The following is an 18,835-nucleotide window of genomic DNA, read 5'->3' as shown; positions in this document are numbered from 1 at the left end:
ACAAACTAAATGGAGACCTCGAGGACCAGATTCGCATACATTTTAACGCTATGCCACCGAGTGCTGACGCAGTTAACTCGTGGGAACGCACTGTATCCGCGTATAAATTCGCAACGACTACAACTACGGTGCACTATGTACCATGGAGTTGTATATATATAAATATAAATATATGTGTCTATATCTATACTGGGTGTCTATTAACTAATGAGAAATATGCTTTCCATTTCTACTTTACACTTGGAGCACAACAATAAACAATAAACTAGAGTATCTATTCCCCATGTGCCTTTAACTCACCCAGGAACTGTCAGCTATTTATGCTCCAATTGACCAACTAATACGAGATGTGTTTTTTCGACAGGTAAAAATATCGAGGATGATTTAAAAGTGTCGGTAAAAATAGGACACCCGCTGTATCAGTTTACCGAGCAATGCCTGGTGGCTCAACAGATCTTTCGATCTCTCGTGGTGTATTGCCGCTGCATAGAGTTTACTTGCGCAACTTTTGTTTCCTACAAGATACAACAACTAAACAACCGATTCTCTATAACTTACTGTAGCATATTTAAACACCGAGGTACATACACTGTATTAACCTGTGGCAGCGTAGGTATTTATGTGTACATGTAAATGTCCCACACTCATTTTCTCAGGTAAGTATGAGAGTATACCGAGCTGCAATATATAATATAATATAATATAATATAATATAATGTAGGCATGAATGTAAGTGTGAGTATGAGCTTAAGTATTGGTAAGGTAGGTTTTAACACGAGGAAAAGAGAGAAAGGTAGAGGACGACGGTAAATGCCACAGCCTTGCCTACCTGGTTATTTCTTGGCGTGTATTGGCTCTTGGTTCTTGTCTTGTCTTGTCTTACCTGTATTGCCAAGAGATCTCTTTGCTCGTATTGAGCATGAGTGTAAGTGTAAGCAAGCCCCCGCCCGGATACCCGGATGTCCGAGCCCGGTTTCTCAATGCAATGCCTTGGCAATAGGGTTTTATTTTTTTATACGGTTTCGGCTGAGGTGCTGAAGGATGATAGAATTAACGGGACATATGCTCCCCATTATTATCACTCGATGTATATTTATATAACAAATTTAATTTTTTTAAAAAGGAGAGGAAGTAAAAACGTCGAGGAGATAAACATTAATGAGGCTGGTCAATTACTTGTATGGTGTCTTGAATGGGATGGATATTGGAGCAAAAAGTTATGTGTGATTGGCATTGTTAATAAGACTACCGGTTGAAATACTACTTGTATATATATGTATATATGTATGTATGAATATAGATGTGTATAAATAAATACGTATGAAAGCTTACGTATGAAGGCTTGATCGGCATGACATGAAGAAATGGTCTTGTCGAAAAATAATCATCGGAGATGGTTACTTACTCACTTAACTTTGGGTTTGTACTGTACACAACAGAATAACCATCAGACTTATTGGCCTGGGGTATCATTTAATGAACGTCCGTACTCACTAAAAAAACCTTGCCAACGTACTAAAATACTCACGTCCGGTTACGGTCAGTCGAAATTTAATGAGATCTCCGTTCCCCAGGTATATAAACCATCATGAGAAAAACTTATACATATATATGTATCTTTTAAAACGTATATATTTTATTATATGTATACATATAAGACGATAACTAATGTAACTATTTTTCACGGGTTTTACAAAAACACGCGGATCGAAATATTTATGAAAATTGGTTTTTTCGGCCGACAAGAAGATAAAGAAAATACTTTAAGAAGAAGAAGAAGAAGAAGAAGAAGGAGGAGGAGGACAAGAACAAGAAAAGGAGAAAAACATTATGGTGATCTGTGATGTTTATGTTTTAAAAAATAAAATATATTTATATATATGGGTACGGTATGATGAAAAGGTCACACACGTGTGCTTTTAAGTCTTGTACTCTGGACCTTTAAGAACGTTAATAATAATAAAGAGTTTAATAAAATAAAATATTAAACAAGAGATGGTGATTTATGGATCGGTACAACGAATTTTTATACTGTAAATTTAAATTTCTGTTACTACATTTATTGATTGTTGATATATTTAATGATTGATGTTAATGTTGCTATGGAAGTGATGAATTATTCAAACAAAAGACCGAGAGTAAGAAAGATGAAGAGAGGAAATGAATAAAATTCACCGTCAGTGGTTTACTTTCAGAGTGAAAGAGCAAGGGCATTAAAAATGTTCATCTCAAAACGAAAATTGGCAAACTTTTACGATCGTCTTTATAAACCTTAATGATGAGTTGCGCGCAGTATTATCGCTTCATTTGCACGAATATCAACCGCTTATTTACGTTTTTTTTTTTCTTATTTACAATCACGTTTTCCGTCTCTCTTTTATTTCATTTTTATAAATATTTTTCTCGGGGATTATTTTTTTGCCACTCTTGTTGTTTTCTGGAAGATCTCTTCTTTTGCCCTCGAGCTACCGCGCACGCGATGTCTCTTTCGTATAAACCTCGTTGGCAGCTTGTACACACCAATTTAATGAAAAAAAATAAATATTACCGTAAAAAATAATGTCCAAGAAAAAATTATTGCAGAGATACATCTTCATCATAAAAATATTTTAAGTAAAAGCTGACCTTATTATCAATAAAAATAATAAACAAAAAAAAGCATCAACTCATGCTCTGAAGTTTAAATTATTTCTCAATTAATTATAAATTTTCTTTACATACTAAATGTCCAATAATTAATTACACATATATATTATTTATATATATACATTTAAATGCTAATTTAAATTGTAAAGTGATTTATCGTATCAATAGGTCAACAAAAAATGGTATAGTAAAGACAGATCTCTTAAATAATAATAATTTTAATTTTTTTTTTAGATATTTTTCTAAACGGACATTAAACAACAATAATAAGTAATAAATAATAGTTAATACTTAATGAAATAAAGTTTATTATCATGATAGGATTTATTATCAATAGTAATATCGATGGGAAACAATCGATCGTGCTGACTACGACCTTGCCTTGACCCAATGGAATCAACGTAGAACACTGCGGCGTTATACTTTCTCCATAGAGACATTGCACGCGAGACGCTCGATTGGTTTATCTCAATCAAACTTTACCAGCACACTGATTATTATTATTATTTTTTTATTGTTAATAGTTTCGATATATATGCACTGTAAAAAATATCGAGTGAGTTCGGAGTGATTACGGATTTTATTTCAATCCGAATTCACTCGGAGTTTCGGAGCTTAAAAAAAAATCACTCCGCATACGGAGTAAATACACACGGAGAGAAAAAAATAGTTCTAATTCCAATGTTAGAATGGTATCCATTACTATGTTACATTGTAACGAAGATTTTTGTGAAAATCCTGTGTGAATTTGCTGTAAAAAATCTTTATAGAATTGTAACAAAAATATGAGTGATAGCTCATTCGATGCGGAATCAAATTTTGAGCAAGATGTGTTTTTTATTTTTTTTATTTATCAAAATTTCAATTTTTTATTAACAAAAAATATAAATAAAATAAAGAATCTTAGATTGTTGTTAATAACTCAATAACTGTAAGCGATATTGAAAATCTAAAAAAAGATCTTTAAAGAGGAGGAAATTTCTGAAAAAAAGTATCGAGTCTCTGAACTTTAGCTCCATAAACAATAATTTTTATTTAATGTTGAAAATTGCATTCCGCGAGGCTGCTGTCTTACTCTGACCTCAACGCGCCAATGTGACAGCAGCCTCGCGGAATGCAATTTTCAACATTAACTAAAAATTATTGTTTATGGAGCTAAAGTTCGGAGAGTCGAGACTTTTTTTCAGAAATTTTCTCCTCTTTGAAGATCTTTCTAAAGATTTTTTATAAGAAATTCACACAGGATTTTTACAAAAATCTTCGTTACAATGTAAATAGTAATGGTTACCATTCTAGCATAGGAATCAGAACTATTTTTTTCTTTCCGTGCAGTTTGTCACAATAAAGTTCTCTTCAGAGTAAATTTCACTCCGAAGGACTAAATAAATAGCCATCCGCTCCGAATTCATTCCGCAAATTTTTTACAGTCAAAAACATATCCGGTTTATATGAAATAAAATTAATTTATTGGTAATATTTCACTGGTTTCATACACCAGCATCTTTTAAAATTAATCCCAATTAATTGGTTGTAATGACAGTTACACTGTAAAAAATTTGCGGAGTGAACGTGGATTAAATCCGGAGTGATTGCAAAATGGATGACTGTTTATTTATTTAATTTCGGAGTAAAATTCACTCCGAAGGGGAGTTTATTTTGATATTAAAACTTCGAATCAAAGTGAATTCAGATTGAAAGCCCCTATACCTGCTCAGTACCATTAGTCGCTTACTTTAACTGTTTAATGCATTTTTTGTAATTTTTATAAAGACAAATTTCAACTAAAAAAATTATTATTGATAAATAATTATTTGTGCATCTAAATATATTAAAATATGATGTATCAAATTCTTTTATAATAGATTATAAATTTAAATTAAGTGACTATTTTCAAAATCGCGCTCAGCCGGGCATTTTTTACTTTGACGTTCATTCGTTAGATTAAATTTAGACGTCAAATTTTTTAAGAATTGTGATAACTATATCTTATTAAATACATTTTTAAAATTCATGAAATTTTATATTATGAAAGAATAAAGTAGTATAATTTATAAATTATTTGTCCAAATCAATAAACTTATCATAGTTTAACTGATATTGTCTTTGAGCGACTATAGGGCCATGTGTTGGTCGAGTAATGGGACATGACAACTTTTAGTGAGCGACTATGGGTTTTTCAAGGATCTTATTGAAAAAATTAATAATAATTAATTATCAACATTATTCTTCAAACTTAAATTTTATTCTAATACTCGAAACTACAAAAAATAACTAAAAAAAAAAAATATGGTTTTTCATTTTATTTAATAATTTATATTGAGTAATTAAATCTCTCCAATGAAAAGTGAGCGGATATAGGAGCTTCTACCTTCTAGACATTTTACTTAAAATTTTTAAATTGAAAAAAAAAATTTCTATAATTTCTAAAAAATAAAAATTAGTCCAATTTGTGAAAAAATATTACCAATAAACAAATTTTTTTATATGGGTCAGATAGGCCTTTAATTACACAAATTATAATTATTTTTTTTAAGTGTATAGATATTTATAATGAACGTGACTCATTGAAAGAATATAATAATAATAAAAAAGGCTACAGAGTTAAATGCGATCATTTCTTTGTAGTTTAATGAAATAAGAAAACCAAAAAAAAGTTAACTTAAAATGCTACAGTTGGAGTAGCGGTAGCTGGGTAAAGAATTAAAGGAGGCCGAACAAAGAGCCGAGATGATGATGATGAAGAAGAAGAAGAAGGAGGTACAATTAAAAAATTATGAAATTCTTGGGATCGTAATTGAAGCACGCCCGAGCAACATAGTCCCCCTAACCCACTTGCTACGGGTAATTAAACGTCTTTTCTGACGTACTCGGCTCCGCAGAAACTCTGCGGTCGTCGACGATTCACCTCAGGCATTATATCTGACTCCGTACAAGTTTATTTGGTTACCATACGTACTCTACAATTAATATACGGGAACGCGTCAGAATAACGAGTTAATGAATAAGTATATGTGTACTCCAGATTTAAACTTTTTAAATTATTGCGGAATACCTTTTTTTTCAAGGCAGGATGTGTACACATATTTTTTGCATATATTTATGATTATGTTTATATATATATGTATATATATTACCCGCAGAAAATCTTGCCGCGGTACTTGCGACATTAACAAGAATTATTATGCAATTTTATCCACTGCAGCAAGTGCAGCTTATCTTACTCTAGTATACCCTACCTGTCGATCGCTAGATACATATATACATATATATATAATTTATATCCTTGTTATAAACCTCTAATAGTCAAGGAGCATGGTCATTGTTTCCACGTACGTTAACACGAATTATTTACTAAAAAAAATAAACTTATTTTTTGCATCAAAATATTATTGAAGGTTTAATTACCGGTGGATGTAATTACATGTGTCGTGATTATAATAAACTTAAATCAGTCACGAACACTTAAAGCCATCCCGGTATATTTTAATTATAATTTCGAGCTCACCGTTAAATAATAAAGGTCTATGTTATTTTTTTTTGTTAAATTAAATATTTAACGGTTAGTGGGTATGAGAACGGAGGCTGTAAAACATCGATATTGGATTTGAAATATATTAATAAGAAAATGAGGGGAATAAGAAGGAAAAAGAGGAAAAGGAAAAGGAGGAGGAGTAGAAAAAGTATTAGAAGAAGCTGATATTTAATAAATAAAAGAGTGAGAGTCGCAGAGTCATGCTCGTTAATTGGCAAGAAGCGAGTGGGCTAAATCACGACCAACATTATAATAATAATATTAATAATAATAATAATAATAATAATAAAATGATGATGATGATGATGGTGATGATAATGATAATAATAACGCGTATCGACCACAAAAGAGACGTCTGTGAAAATAAAAGTGCGCGAACTAATGCGATGTGTGTGGAAAGTGTTACACATTCGACACGTTCATGTACACACGGAAAAAAAAAACGTCAGTTGTATCGGGATATATAAAGTCGATTAGTGTTTTTATTTTCTCTCTTGTTATTTAGTTTTTTTTTCAATACTTTCTCAGTTATTTTCCTCAGATACGGTACATAATGTATAACAATTTATAGCCGTATCTTTTATATAAAATATAAAATAAAAAGTACGTGGCCTTTGAATCGAGAGTTTAACGCTCGTGTCACACAACAGACAATCACGAAAAAAAAATTTGACTTATAAATTTAATATAAGTTTATTATAAGTGTGCGTGTAGATGCTGGCTACCACGACCAATCCACGAGACCGAGGAAACAAATATCGCGAGATCCGAGACGCGTCTATACTTCTCTTCTTTTTATCTTTACTTTGCGTGTTTACATTTTTAAGTGGGGAGATTTATCGTCATTACTTTTTTTTACCCGCTGTCACCGCCAATGACTCATTCACCGGTGAATCTTTGACGTGGAAATACTGTTGCGGAAACAGCCCCACTACATACATTAATGTGCACATATACTATAAATATATGCGCACATGAATGTATGAATGCAGATGAATAAGAATTAAAATGAGAAGAAAAAAAATAAGATGAAGAGGATGAGGATCAAGGATGTAATTCTTTAAAAGTACTTGACTTGTTATTCATTAATTAATTAACGAATTAACGGAACGCTATAACGGTGGGTATTTAAAATGGTTTATTTGTCCCACAAGTAGGACGTACAAGAGTACCGAGACTACTTGCTGTGTGAGTTGTGTGTATGTTCTTCTTTGTCGTTATATACTTATTCCCGGCTGTATATCTATAATACTACTCGGTCAGCAGCCTTACATATGTACATATATATATAAATAAATATATATACATATACATGTGCATATGTATCGAACGCCCACGTGAAGGCCGTTCTCTTTTCTATTTTCACATGAGAATTATTTATCGCGTATATACTTATGATATAAAACTTTCTTTCTTCCCTTCTGTCTCTCCTTCTCTCATCTTAAATTCTCTATATTATAATTCATAAATTTTTTCACTCACACCTTGATTTAATATCACACTGCCGATATATATCATCATACCACGTATATCTCTTTCAATAATAATCGTTTAATCAACTAATTGACAATTAACAAGGTATAAATTCACCGCGGGGTTTGGATATGAATTAAAAAATATGTGTAATAATAAAATAAAAAAAAATGAATTTGTAAATGTATGAGACACATAAAGTAAAAAAGGAAATCCGGGGCAGTACGCAGTCTTTTGGGATCGACCACGCCTCGTCGACCGATTTATTTTCTCAAAGTAGTTATTATGCAATGCGCTCAGACACAAGCTGTATCGTAATCTACAGACAATTTAATATCATATTTTTTATAATTTATTATTATTATTATTTTTTTTATTTCTTTAATGACTTTTTTATTCAAATATTTTTAAACGTTATATTAATCGATAAGTGTTATAAGAATTTTTTGATTGACGTTAAATAAATAAGGACTTATTTGTATATATATTTTCATAAATTTTTACAGTTACTGAGTTTGTACTGGAGGTATATCGTATATATATGTTATATGCTACATACAATGTACAATAACAGTGGGATCGTCAATCATTGTACGAACGGTTTAACGACAAGACTTTGAGTCTGACATTTGTTGACGTGGGATCTGTGATTGCGGGTTTACCTATATATATATACGTGTATATTTATATAGCCTAATGTAACTATATATGATACATCCGTTAAACAAGTCCAGTCTCGAGCTATGTGGCTCTATGCGTGTTGTATGTAGGGACAAGAGTTAGATCTAGAGGGTTGCGCAATCCAGCATCACCAGCGCCAGTACCAGTACCAGTACCAGCAATACAATGTTGCCTCGAGATGTCTGTACTTCTATCCAGTACTGGTAAATACACCAGGCTACGTTTGTTCTAGCACGGCACCAGTACTTGCTAGATGCCATACTTATATTATTATATATAGTTTCCCTGCAACAATGCTGTGGAATATAATAATATATATATGTTGTGGCCCAATGATCGTTCTTGGGTTTTATCTATAAGAGCATGAACGTGCACAAATCCTGTCTTGTGTAATTTATCAACTACAAACACTTCTATATAATCCGTTTTATATCGTAATCCCTTTTAAAATATTTATTTTGTTATGGTAGATTATGTTCAGAGTTTTTAAATTCCATAGCTAAGCTGATCAATTTTTGTGATTCAAAAATTTGTGGAAAATAATTCTTGTTGGCTTGGGTTAAGTACGGGAACAATAGATATTTAATATGAATATTTATTTGTTTATTTGCTTGGTTGTCATTCGGATATTTAGAGAAAAAATATGTAATGGGTTTGGAAGCATGAGTTTGTTGATTACTCATAAGTAGATTAATGAAAAAATTATTGGAATTCAGGTAATTAGGCACAAGTATGGCTTTATTTATTTTTAAATGTAAAAAATTTTTTAATTGAGGTATTAGTCTTTTTTTTATGTTTTATTTTACGATGGATTATAGAAAGAAAATTATTTTAGCCGTGAAAATGTTATCAACTTTAATGAAAAATTATTAGGAATAATTACGATTCTTTTCAAGAACAAATTGAAAAAAAAAAAATTATGTTTTTCAATTTTTTACATGAATAAATAAAATTTATTTCATATTTACGGAATTTACTGTTGTTAATTATCGTGTAAAAAATAATGAAACAATAATTTTTTTTTTACTCTAAAAAATTGAAACTTAAATTTCCCGCTCATTTAAATATTTTTAATTATTTGATAATTTGTTAAATAGGTTTCTAATAATTTTTTTCAACAGTATACGGAGTAGAAAATTTACTTAATAAGTAATTATTGTAAAAAAAATTTTATTTTAAGCAATAATTTTTAAATAAACCTCATTATTTTTCGAGTAAATTACGAGTTTAGCTAATAATTTTTTTCATTAATATTTAACTACGTTGATTTAAAAAAAAACTGAAAATAAAATTTTTTACGGCCCAAAAATAGATTAAAATTTATTAATGCAATAGTTAATAAGCATTGAAAAGTATATTGTATAATATGATGTTAAGAATTATAACCACTCACGTTAGTCTTTGTGTTAATATAATAAGTAGAAATTACTATTTTTATTATTACCATTATTATTATTACTATCCACATCCACATACACACACATACATATAAATCTAAACACATACAATATTTCGCGTCCGGGTATTTTCTACTCCACTTTTATGACTCTCAATCATGTCTGTCGTTGCGCAATTCATAAAATCCTCGTTAGCTGTTTAGCATTTATGAATAAACGCCGAGCATATTCATCGTATTATTACTAATATATAATGATTAATAAACATAAATAATTTAAAAACCACACTACTGATTGATGTAACTCAACATTGGTACACTCAGTAGCCAGCGATCTCGCTTGTGTCTCCATTCAAATCACCAGTAAATTCTCTTGTATACTTGCATGGATCTAAACTCTGACTGACTTTACTCGCACAGAAAAAGAGGATTTCTTTGCACAAAAAATTTTTCTTGGCACGAGAAAATAATTTTTTACTACACAGAAAAACGGTTAACCCTGCGGGAAAACCCTAAAACTTCCCGATGTTTTCGAACTCAAAGAGCTGGGTCTAGATTTTCTATACAATTTTCTTAGGCGGCGATCCTGATCAAAATGAAAGCGTCTATGAGATGTTTCGAGGCCTCGGGAGTATCAGACAAGTCTTCTGGAAGAACACTGGCACATTGAAGTGAATGAAAAAAAATTTCTTCTCTTCGAGCTCAAAAAACGATTTTCGAAAATCGGATTGAAACCACTAACATGTACCTAACGATCGGAACGTTTTTTACGCCACGAAAATGGAAAATTGATGTACACTGTAAAAAAAATTGTTTGAATTTTCAAAGATTGTATATAACGCAATAAACACATAGCTTGAAATTTCATTAATAATTTCATATAGAATTTAAAATACACGTTTTTGAATTTTCAAATTAACACTTTGGATTTTCAAATAAGTCTTATGAAATTTCAAATAGAATTTTTAAAATTCAATGTTATAGAATTTTCAATACTTGCTTTGAAAATTTAAAAATCAAGTATAAATTTTAAGTACGTTTATTAAAATTCATATTTTTTTCTCAATTTTGAATACCGGCTTGAATATTAAATTCAAAGCTTTTTTCATTGAAAATTCAATTCAAATATCTAGTTATGAAAATTCAATTCCTTTTGTATTGTATACAGAAAATAAAGTTATCTTGAGTCAAGAAAATATTTTGGAAAACGAACGTTTTCGGGAACCAAGTCAAGATTTTCTTGAGCCAAGAGAATTTGTCTTGGTCGGAGAAGATTCCTACTTTATCTGAGAAAATTTAAGTTTCCAAAAAAATTTTCTTGAATCAAGAATATTTACCTTCAGTCGAGAATTTTTATTTTCTGTGTAATTTTCAAATTTTTTTTAACAGTGTAATTTGACTTCTTAAAAGACTTAGGGGGTAATTGGGGGAGGCTGCAAATTTCGGCTGACATCCAAGCACCTATACGAAATATTTCAGAAATTTAGATCCAGTAGATTTTTTACTTTTCATTGCGTTTTTTAAATTTCGTCCTGCGAAAAAACGTTCTGATCTTTAAGTACATCCAATAACTTCCCTTTTTTTTTAAATTTTAAATTTTCTCAGCGGGAAATTAAAAAATTCTCAACTGAAAGTAAATATTATCGATTCGATCAAGAAAGTATTTTTGAAAACCTCAATTTTCTCGGATGAAGTAGAAATCTCCTCTGACCACGACAAGTTCTCTTGGCTCAAAAAAATCTTGATATGACTTGATTCCCGAAAACGTTCGTTTTCATTTCATAATGCAAAATATTTCTCGCGCCGAGAAAGCCTTTTTTTCTGTGCAGCTACAATATATATACATATAATAATAAAACCGACAGCACGAGTGTATCAGTACAATTGGCGTCAGAGGCTGTTCTGTATACCCAGCAACAACAACAACAACAGCAACAGAAACAACCAAGAGCTTGCGAAATTGACATACCGATGACAACGAGCATGCATCGGTTCGAGTCACGCTCGTTGCTCATGTCTCGTTATTCTATTCTTCCTCCTCTCTACCTATCACATTCGTCATCGTCATCGTCATTTAAATTCTCAAATAAGTCAATTAAATTTACCGAACAATGTACTTGCACACATATATATATACATTTATTATTTATTAGCTTAGCCATTGTCATTAGTGTTTCTAAATTAAATAACAACAATAATAAACAATAAACAAAATTTAAATGTTAAATCATCTACATAACATTAAATGCACACTGTAAAAAAAACTAAATTATATAAGACAGCTATTAAAGTATAATACTGTTAAAAGCGTAGGTTTAAAAACACGGATTACTACACTAGGTCGTAGTCTTCTCATTCTTAAGAATATAACTTTGAGTTAAGTAGATTTAAAGGATGTAGCAATAACCTGGAATATATATCATTCAGTATGCGTTATCATAAATGATAAATCCCGTTTTAATGGCTAAATGTATGTATATAAATTTTGGTCTGCATATATTATTTATATATAAAAGGTGCGTGTAACGTGTTAGGAAAAAGGCACGCGGCCTTAAACCATCTGCAAGACCTTAGACATTATAAAATATTTATATAAGATACAATATTGTGTATACAGAGAAATTAAATAGGAGATAGGATAAGTTGCGTTGTAACAGAGACAAGTACTCGTATATTACAACCCCTTGTATAGTAAACGCACAAGAGCTAAACATACACACTGGTATCATATCATGTCTTGATGACTGTGCGTACTGTCTATGTAGTGTAGATAAAACCGCAAAATTTCTCTTTGCCGCCAACGCATTTTAAGCCATACCACCGGTACACGAGAGTTGATGGTCGAAAGAGCTAACCCCATGAACCACGACCACGTTTTCCCTTTGCCAACTCATCTATACTCTTTAGAGGCATTAAATTTTTATAGTTAACTTATATTCAACGTTCTCAATATGATCAACATGTTCCATTACATTATATGCCTTAGCTTAGCCAATTTCTCTGGTGTAGTGTACTGTAGAGTATTGTGGTGTTGGTGTACTGGGAAATTATACTTTGACTTTTATAAACAGCCTGAGAGTTGCAATTGAATTTTTTTTTATCTTTTTTTATTAATATATTTTTTTTTAAGTACTTCTTTGGAGTATTATAGACGTGTACGAAATTACAGTAAGCTGTGGAGCAGAAAGGGAAATTGTTTAGAATTATTTTTCAGCGTCTGTTGTGAGGCAAATGAAATGTTATCTTGGGGCAATGAAGCAGAAAAAAAAGATTAACATCAATAATTTAAGTTACTGACACAAAGTATCGGTACACAAGTATAGGTCACTTTAAATAGTCACCAGTATTTCGAAAGCAACGCGTTTTATATTTTTTTTTTTATTATTTCAATTTATTTAATAATATTTAACGGCCCAGGGTTATTATTTTGCGCAACAGACGTAAATAATTAATATTTAAAACTAATACGGACTGAAAAATGACTAAAAAAAAACGTGATTTGAAGGATTTAGCAAGAGGTAGCGATAGAAGGAAGTGGGAGTGAAAAAATCGCGTCCGTGATCAATGGATTTAAATAAGTAAATGGGAGTGTCGTGAATCGTGAACTAGATCGCACACGAAATCGCCTCGCGGGTTTAGTGTTTCGACGTTCATGGAATTCTCTTTAGCTTTAAAACTAGAGTTTAACGGTTAACTCATTCTTTATCTCTTTGTTTATTTTTTTTATACTTTTTCAATCTGCCTTTTTTCCTCATCAATTTTATTATTTTTATTTTATTTTAACTCATTCCAGCGTTAACTCATGTACGTCTGTCTGGATGTGTGTCTTCAGCCGGTCTTTTGAATAGCGGACAAGAGCGTGGCGGCACGAGTACTCAGTACACCATAGAACAACCGAGTAAATACTACATCAGTACTTGTAACGAGACAACAAGAAACCGATGGGATCCTCGCTTCTTGTTTTTAAAATTTTTTTTTATACTCCCGGCACAAAACGTCGCCCAGGGAAGTATAAAATAGCAGGAAGTCGACCGATACCGTGGCCAAAACAAAGGAAACTACCAAACGACGGAGATACCCATCTTGTAACCGTGGGATCGGTGCAGTCGGCCAACCCTGACACTAATACAATCCATAGAGTCTTTATCATTTCTATTGTATTGTTTCCTTGAGTTTCAGATAGACCAGTCCATGCACCAGCACCACCATCATCCCCACCATCACCAGCAAAAACTACCAAGTATTTATACTTGAAATTCGATTTATCCTAAAAAGTATATGATGGAAAAGATTTTTACACCACCATAAAAGCTATAACGGTATATATATTTTATTATATATTTCAGGAAGGTTAAGCCAATTTCCTGATGCCGGTTTTAGTTTTTTTATGTATAGAGTCTTTTGATGCGCCGATTTTCTAATCTCCGTAAGTGCTGGTGAGATTCACGTACTCGGAATAATAATAATAATGAGGATTACGTCCACATCTATTTTATATATATATCTGCATTATATACAGAATGCACTCTAGGTGTATATTGGTAAGAAATAAGAGAGCTGGATGCGGGCCTGAGTGACCCTGTTACGTGCAGAGCCATAGGATAATAATAATTACACTCATACCTGGTGTAATGTGTACAGAGATGAGTGTTGCCGTGTTATTGCTCACAAAAATCGTGCCCGCGTGCTCTGTATTATATCTGTATGTCGATAACAATAAAGTGTAACGCCATCCTGGGCTCTCATTGGTTTATTTTATTTTTTTTTAATTTTATTATTCTCTATACACTGGTGCCGATTATAATTAATTCAGTATCACGCGGTCGCGGATTGTGGACACAAGGAATTTTTAACTAATTACATTTTTTTTTACCTGCGAAAGCTCACGCAATTAATACTGGTTATATTTTATACGTATTATTTATATTTATTTATTTATTGTTGCACTGTAAAAAATTCGGAGTGAATTCGGAATGAACTGGATTTTATTTAAATTCGCATTCACTTCGATTCGGAGTTTTAATGTTAAAATTAACTTCTCTTCGGAGTAAACTATAAAAAATTTGGGGAGTAAACGCGAATTAAATCCGCAGTTAATAAGGAGTAGATGACTGTTTATTTACTTAATCCCCGCAGAGTAAAATTTACTCCGATTGAATTAAAAACTAGATCACTCCGAAATCACTTCGCTGAAAATACAAACTCTCTATTTACTCTGTGTGCGGAGTAATTTAAAAAAAAAACTCCGAAACTCCGAATGATGGAGTGAATTCGGATTGAAATAAAATCCGTAATCACTCCGAATTTACTCCCGATTTTTTAGTGTAAATTTCACTCTCAGGGGATTAAATAAATAAAAAGTAATCCACTCCGGATTTACTCCGCTAATTTTTTACAGTGTCCTTAATAAATCTGTTAACATAAAAATAAAATTTAAATAATAATAAAAAAACAGAATTAAAATTTTAGATACTTCCAGTGAAATCAACTGTGTCAATTATCGATCGGCGGATCGATCTCACGTTTAGATGTTGTTTTATATCGCTGGATACATTGTGCAATCATCAGAGAAACCAGATCTCTTAAGGGGCTTGATGATGATAATGATAATGATGATGATGTTGATGTTGATGAATCCAACTGGTAAATTCTTTATGCCAGCTACCTATTTATAAATCTTTCTCTCCGAGAATTATTTATTCATTAAATAGCTTTGTGTTATTTTTGTATACGTCCATAATGGCCACGTATCTTTTATATCCACATACACACATATATTTTTTTATATTAAATTAATCTTTTTAAAACCCATGCTGTGAAACAAACCACATCTTAATCACGACCCATGTTCCACAATCAGATATTTTCTCAAAACTTTTCACAAGATAATAAATATATATATATTTTTTATACTATTAAATATATAAAAAATTTATATGGATATATATTCCAAGTAAAATAAACTCGAGAGAATTTAACCAGCCTCCTATTGTTATTTATTACGGCCACGGGTCCTTGCTGTTACACAACAATAATTAAAATAAGAGCGAAAAAATAAAGTAGAATAGAATAAAACAGTTTCCTAGATCCGCGATCCCCGATACTAAGTCGTGTTTAGTCTTCGATAAATAGACGTGCACCTGTCTCTCTATAATGTCCTGCACACAACTAGTCGCTTATCTTATTCATTATAAATAACATTAATTAATGCCAAGTAAATACATCGAGACGATTAATTATCATAGATTTAGTTGTATCCATTTTTTAAATTCGAAACTTATAATATATTGTAATAAAGCTGCATATATAAATATATATATTTTTTACATTGTTGATACATTATATCACGCTTGTGATTTATCCTCAAAGAAATTGCGGCTCAGGATTTTATATACATATATACTTGCACTGTGCTAACGTTAATGTACACGTAGATTATCTACAAGTAGAGGAGCAAAGATCGTGAAAGTGGCACAGTGCTCGTGCGTTTTCATAAGGGAAAAATCAAAACTAACGATCTGAGATCTACGGTGTTCATCGTACCATGTTGTAATATTGCTAAAGCTATATACACATCTACATACTCATATATATATATAGTATACCCACATCTATCCGTCCAAGTTATTTTTCTATATTTTATTGTGCGCAGAAAAAAATTATTTCTTGGCGCAAGAAATATTTTTCACTTTTTTGAACACAGAAAAAAAAGATTTCTTGACTCAAGAAATATTTTGCACAACGAATTGAAGAGAAAAATTTTCTTGAGGAGTAAAACTTTTTGCGACAAGAAATCCTTTTTTTTCTGTGTAGTCCTAAGAAAATTTTCTTTTAATTTCATTTCTTGGCGCAAGAAATATTTTTCACTATGAAATTAAACGAAAATGTTCTTAGGACTACACAGAAAAAAATGATTTCTTGGCGCAAAAAGTTTTACTCCTCAAGAAAATTTTTCTCTTCAATTCGTTGTGCAAAATATTTTTTGAGTCAAGAAATCTTTTTTTTCTGTGTTCAAAAAATTTGATGATCTTTAAGTTAGCAAGCAATTAAAAATTTTCTGAAGTTTTTTTCAACAAATCAATTAAAAAAAAAAACAAAAAATGCGCATGTAAAAAATTAAAAAAACTATAAGTGCAATTTTCTAAAGATTGTTTTTTTTTTTTTTTTATAATTTACAGTTTTAAAAAAAATGATTAATCGTCGGCTAACTTCAGGATCATCAAATTTTTTTCTACCCCAAGAAATTTCGTTTATCAAAAAATCTCTTTTTACTGTGTGTAAAAAAACCGTTTTTTTAAAACTTTATTTTTAGACACTCAATCTGGAGTAAAAAAGTAATAATACAAGGGGTTACTGAGAGTACTAGAGTAATGCCACGTGTGTCACGTTTCTCTAACGGTTAATGTTGTTACGCCGAGCACATACGAGTTTACGCCCTTCTTTAAATAATACCAGGCATAAATCTGGTGTTTGGTTCCAACATTCGATTGTATTTTGCACATAAAAGAAACGTATGTAAGGTAAAAAAAAATATACATATATATGAATAGACATATATACAAACCTGTGCTTGTACGGATGAAGACGAGTTCTTAAGCCCAGAGTCACTAGTGTCCACAGTTGTTTAAATTTATTAGATCGTTTCATAAACAATCACTTGAGTAATCACAAACGCATTAGTTTAATTGATGATTAATTTATAAAAAAAAAACTAACTCGCGTTACAAGTTGTTGTAAAAAGTAAAAATGGTAGTTAACGAGTAAACAAGTAAAATCATCGAAGGGAAAGTGGTAATACACGCACTTGTATAATAAGTATGGGTGTAAGTATATATATATGTATTAAATATCTATATATATATTTATTAAATATCAAAGGTTTATCGATGGGTTTTCGCGTCGACACTGATCATCACTATTGCCACCATAACAGTTATCATCCAGTGGAAACACAATCTGTATCATTATTATCCTTATGATTGTCATCCTCGTCTCTCCTCGTTCCTGATTCAAAAGTTTAACTTTAAGTTTTGGTTTCGGTGCTGTTTCTTCTTGATAATCGTCGTCACATCTGTATACAGACTTGTCCAGTAGGATGCACACCGTTGAACCCGGAAAGCACGACGCGGAACCAAAAGAAAGACGAGCGAGTTACTAAAAAGGTAAATTTAAAATGAATAAGAGACCGAGGAATGAGAATAAGAACAAGAATAAAGATGACGGAGAAAAATAAGAATGAGGATAAGTAAAAAAATCCAGAAAAAAAAAACGTCAGGGATACAACGAACTCTAAACCAGACACATGATCTTCGTGTACTCCAGGAAGAAATCGAGGCGCCACGTACTCGGTACCGAGAATGCGCACACGCGCTCGATCGCTACCAGATGTTGACGCGATCGAGGCACTCGCGACTGTCCACCGCTGACTCTCATGTGTCAAATATCAAGTTAACTGCTGACTTGTGCTGTTAAACAGTTCAGCGACTCAGCTCACAATATTTTCTGCACAATAAATTATTTTAAAAACAATCAATTAATCATAATTTTATGATTTACTATTTTAAAATGAACTGTAACAACTGGTACCGGTAGTGGTACTGGTACTGGTACTACTTCACTGTGTCTGTATCACTGTAAACATGAGACTAAACAGCTGAATTCACTGTCCACCTCACTTCACCTTCTTCAATCCGCTTGACATTTAGCCGAGGCAAACGACACCAAGTTCTCCAACGTGCTTGCTCTCAACTCGTTTCCAGACTCGGGTTTTCACGCAACCCGTATATGCCTCTGGTAGTAGTGGGATAAAGACGCAACGATCCGTATCATTGACTGCGAAACCGCGTTTGCGTTTAAAAATCCACGTTATATATTTTCACAATCGGTTTTAAATCCAAGCTTATGCTAAAATCCAGTCAGCTCAAGTATTTTTCACTTAAAAATAACAATAATATACATGGTAGAGCAAGTTGCTTGGTAATTTTAACGTCAACACACAGAATATAGTTAAGCATTAAATAATAAAATATCGCCGAGCCTGAGCGCAAGAGTCTGCTCGTGAGGAGGCGGCCCAGGCCACTGCCGCAATGGTCCCCGAGGAGCTGCCT

The 18,835-nt window shown here is 31.8% G+C and overlaps 1 protein-coding gene across 2 annotated transcripts in view; it reads right to left on the bottom strand.

Annotated features, from left to right (window-relative positions):
* Positions 1–18,835, bottom strand: part of LOC130670610 (putative uncharacterized protein DDB_G0291812) — a 26,787-nt gene extending 7,952 nt beyond the window's left edge. Inside the window, exon 1 of one of the 2 annotated variants that reach the window (XM_057474028.1) lies at positions 17,293–18,835. The gene's annotated coding sequence lies outside the window, so the exon portion shown is untranslated. Of the gene's footprint in view, positions 1–300; positions 634–17,292 lie in introns of those variants that run through there. The other variant, XM_057474029.1, reaches the window with a different exon arrangement.

The sequence above is a fragment of the Microplitis mediator genome, chromosome 6 (genome assembly GCF_029852145.1).
Source record: "Microplitis mediator isolate UGA2020A chromosome 6, iyMicMedi2.1, whole genome shotgun sequence".
In the NCBI taxonomy this organism is placed as follows: domain Eukaryota; kingdom Metazoa; phylum Arthropoda; class Insecta; order Hymenoptera; family Braconidae; genus Microplitis; species Microplitis mediator.
The sequence above is the reverse complement of the archived record's forward strand: the minus strand, read 5'-3'. Positions and strand labels throughout refer to the sequence as shown.